The 4,425-nt window shown below is 48.7% G+C and overlaps 1 protein-coding gene across 1 annotated transcript in view; it reads left to right on the forward strand.

Annotated features, from left to right (window-relative positions):
- The first annotated feature begins 2,116 nt into the window (after positions 1 to 2,116).
- The window catches only part of INCENP (inner centromere protein antigens 135/155kDa), a 27,863-nt gene continuing 25,554 nt past the window's right edge, over positions 2,117 to 4,425 (forward strand). Inside the window, exon 1 of the mRNA XM_011993357.1 lies at positions 2,117 to 2,166. The gene's annotated coding sequence lies outside the window, so the exon portion shown is untranslated. The remainder of the gene's footprint in view (positions 2,167 to 4,425) is intronic.

The raw sequence follows: 4,425 nt of genomic DNA on the forward strand, positions 1-4,425 counted from the left end.
TGAGGTGACAATCAAATAAACAATTTGAGATATTCATGTCAGAATTAATAAAGAGAATGATTAACGATTGGGTAACATATCCTTTTATGATTTAGCTGATTTCCAATTATTTACATTCTTCAAAGAATAACTCAGAAATGTTTAGTGAATTTGCTCACAAATTATTTACTCACATATGATGGAGTGAGTTGGTAAATTGAGTAAAATAACAAAGGCAAAAACAGAATTGATAAAGGGAGGGACGAAGGGTAGAGGAAAAATGCTGCAGACGACCTGGGAACAGGGTAAACTATCTGCTGGTAGCTGATTGTGGATGTACAAATCTCTTCAAGATTTAACTGCCTTATTTTACAGGTAACAGAAACCTTGACTCACACAGTACAGTGACTTTGTTTAAAGCAGTTTCTCAACAGCAGCAATTCTGGTATCTGGGGCCAGGTAATTCCTTGCTGTGGGGACTGTCCTATGCACTAGATGGTGTTTAGCAGCATCCCTGGCCTTTACCCACTAAATACCACTAGCCCCTTCTCCCAAACCCAGATGAATTCACACACTGCCAAATGTAGGGGGCGGGGGTGGGACAAAACCTCCTCTGGATGAGAACCACCGCTCTCAAGAAACGTCCAGTACCAGGGTAGGTGACCAAGGATTCTGTCGCCCAAGAGATGACAGAAGGTTCTAGATAAACGCGCACTCCATTGCCATTCACAAGACGTTTTGTTTTCACTCTCAAAAGCGGCAGATTTTTTTTTTTTTTTTTCGGGACGGAGTTTTTTGCTTTTTGTGGCCCAGGCTGGAGTGCAATGGCGCGACATCGGCTCGCTGCAACCTCGGCCTTCCAGGTTCAAGCGATTCTCCTGTCCCAGCCTCCCGAGTAGCTGGGATTACAGGCGCAAGCCGCCATGCCTGGCTAATTATTTGTATTCTAGTAGAGACAGGGTTTCTCCGTGTTGCCCAGGCTGGTCTCGAACTCCTGAGCTAAGGCAATCCACCCGCCTCGGCCTCTCAAAGTGCTAGGATTACAGGCGGGTGAGCCACCGCGCCCGGCTAGAGATTCTTTACAGGACATATTAGTCCTTGTCTTTTGCCCCCACCCCTCCCCGATATTGGAAAGATGAACTAAGTGAAACATGCCTTAGTAAAAACATTATGCCAACTTGAAACCTTGATTTAGTAAAAAATCTCAATGCTTAGATCCTTTGTCCAATGGTAGTATTTATCAGATGTATTCCGCTTGCTCAGAAAATCAAAAGGGCATTACAACCACAAAAGCAAAGAAAAATAAGAAAACTTCCCATCTTGTTCTAGTTGTAAAGATTAAACTGAAATGATTAGGCTTTTCGATTCGTGAGCCAAATACCGTAACACCCTGGCCTTTGACGGGTTTGGATTTTTAACATTACTCGTGGTATTTTAGGAAGTGAGGTTACAGTTACATTTCTTATAGCTGCTAAGTGTATTAAGTTGAATGTAAGGATGCATAATATTGTTTGAATTGAGCCCCACTACCAATTCTTTAACAAATGGCATGAATTCTTACACGTAAATGATTTGGTGGAACTATTCTATCATAATTTCTAAATTGTTTATATACCAAGGTAGCCTTAATTTGTATATGTTTCAGTACAATGAAATTCCCTCTGGCATGCTGTTTGGTTTGTATTTTGAGGAACGTTTTTCTCATGGGAAGAGGAATCTATGACTTCTGTACCTAGATAATTTGTTACATTAAAAAGCTGCTCTTTCAGCAATGTAAGTATATACATACATGTTTTTATGAGGAAAAAAAAGCAGCAGAGATCAGAAGACTGCCACCGTGCTTGGAGAAGAAAGGAAGCCGCCGGTGGCCTTCGCAGTGCTCGCCGGGACTCGTAGTTCCGGGTCTGCGGGCTCCTCCCAGGCGGGGGTCTACTTCCTCTCTCCGCCGCGGCCGCAGCTCCCGGAAGCTGAGGGGGTTAAAGACTTTCGCTTCCTTTCCCCGCCTCTTAGTCCCGCAGATTGCTAGTCGATATAGCCAATAGGAGGGCGGACTGGTGCTTTCTGTTATTTGATTGGTTTAAAGTTTTGCAACCGCCCAGACAAACTTGCCGAAGATTGGCTGAGCCTTCAGTTTTGAAAATCATAGATTTCGCCCGCGCTGCGCCGCCTGGTTGCTCCTCCCGTGCGGTGAGCCCCGAAGGCCCGGAGCCGAGTGGGTCTGGGCAAGCGGGGCGTCAGCTAGGGATACCACCGGATTTGGAGCGGAGCAGCCTTCAGGGGACGTGGCGCAGTCGAGTGAGTGCGCGTGGGCGTGGGGATTGGAGGGTGGTTCGCGATTATTTCCCCGGCCTCTGCTCCGCCCCTGCCGACTCCAGACCAGGGTCGTGACTCCCCAACCCAGTTCCTGGCTGCCTGGGCATATGAGGGTCACCTCTTCCAAGTGGCGAGGTCTCCTGCCTTGGTTCTCGGGCCCGAGATGCCCCCCACCCCTTCCACCTAGGCCCTCAGCTTCCTAGAGCATAGCCCCGTCCCCTCCGCTCCCGGCTGCCTAGCACCTTGTTTTGTGCCTGCGAGGATTATTGTTGACTTGGACGCGCAGGAAGCCCGAAACCAACCCGGTGGTTTGACGGAATGATGCCAGATGGCATTTCTGTGCAGTTAAAACCCCTCTCTCAACGCCCCCGCCCCCAGCTGAGCAGCATTTTAAACTGACCATTTCCGGAGGCTGGGCCGCCCCTTGTCACTCCCCAAGCCTGTTCGCTGTCAGCGGTTCAGTCTCGTTCAGCTAACATGGGTTGCTCGCGGGGTTGCCCAGAGCCAAGACTGGGCGCCTTCCTTTCAGAGGTTGATATTTAGAAGGCGGTATAGCCGGGTGGTTAAGGGCACGGTTTAAAGGACGCATAGCCAGTGGCTAAGGGCACGGAATGCCCCTGATTTACCGGCTGATTTTGACTTCTCTTTGCCTCAATTTCCTCATCTTCTCATGCATATCCTCAAGGTTGTGGTGAGAATTAAATGAGATGATGTCTGACTCGGGCATGGAGTAGAACTCAGTAAATGGGAGCAGCTGCTATGAGCTTTCTGCACAGAGGTGTGGTAGGCACCCAACTTACAGCACCCTGAAAAGAACAGGAGTCATAGAGGAGGGCGATGGGGCCTTCAGTCTGGTGTATGGTGTGGAAGAAGTGTTGGAGAGGAAGAGTGGAGAGTGCCTCCCTCGGTGGAGTGGTGGGTGCTCTTTGTGTGCAGTTGCTTACATGGGCTGAAGAAGAGATTTTTGCTGCTCTTCCAGGAGACTGATTCTTGGTACACTGACTCCTTCTTTTTCAGGGTCACCTCTGTTTTAACTTATGGTAACCCTTTTTAAATGGCTGCGCTAAGATCTAAGCAAACTTCCCCATGAAAGATGTCCAATTGCTTTCATGGACTTTGTGAAAGAAGCTCTCATCCACGTTGGCCATTTGAACAAATACTTTTTTAAAAGTTAGCCAGTTGTTGCTTTTCTCCGCAAATCTTTGGCTTCCTTAAACAGTTTTCTCTTTTCTGGCCTGAGGTTCTGCGCTTTGCCAGGGTTGTGGTCTGGGTGCAGAAGGGTTAGGGGAAGGTGAGGGATGGCAGTGAAAAGGCCTTGCCTGTGATTGGCTGGCTGCAGAGCCGAGGTTTCAGCCCAAAGCCTGTAGGATCCTGCCCGTTTGGCCCTGCCCTGATTATTGCTGCCCTTGGCATCTAGGAGCAGGGGCTTTGAACATGTGTTGGTCAGTTCTAACCTGTGCAGATTAAGTTTATTTGGTGCCCTTTGTGTGGTGGGATGAGCACCTGTAGGATGTTTATTTCTAGGTGTAGAGTTGATGGGTGGATTAATTCATTCAACAAGTATTCCTTGTTGCCAGGCACTGCTGTGCTCTGGGCACTCAACAATGAGCAAGTCAGACAGGGGCTTGCCCTCAGAGAGCAATTGTTTAGTGGGCAGGGACAGGCAGTAAGCAACAGGTAAAAACAAGCACGCAAGTGCTCTGCAGAGAATTGCAGTCAATGGGTGGGATCGTGGCTGGGGCTACTTTAGTTTGGTGGTCAGGTTTCCCTGAGGATCTGAGATCCAAGCCATGAGGAGTGAGCCATACAAAATGGGAGACAGTGTTCCAGACACAGGCCAGAGCTTGTTGAGGAACAAAGGCTAGTGTGTCCCTGAATCAAGCCCAAGGAGGTCCCATGAGACTGAAACCTGACCTGGTGCTATGCCCTGTGAGGGATCAAGGGGTCAGCAATTTGTCCCTTCCTTCCAAGAGCTTCCATTGTAGATGGGAGGCTAAGCTGTGCATGGTTCTTGTTTGTTTGTTTGTTTGTTTGAGACAGAGTCTCGCCCTGTTGCCCAGGCTGGAGTGCAATGGCACGATCTCAGCTCACTGCAGCCTCTGCCTCCCAGGTTCAAGTGATTCCCCTGCCTCA

This window comes from Mandrillus leucophaeus, unplaced genomic scaffold (assembly GCF_000951045.1).
Source record: "Mandrillus leucophaeus isolate KB7577 unplaced genomic scaffold, Mleu.le_1.0 Scaffold43, whole genome shotgun sequence".
Taxonomy (NCBI): domain Eukaryota; kingdom Metazoa; phylum Chordata; class Mammalia; order Primates; family Cercopithecidae; genus Mandrillus; species Mandrillus leucophaeus.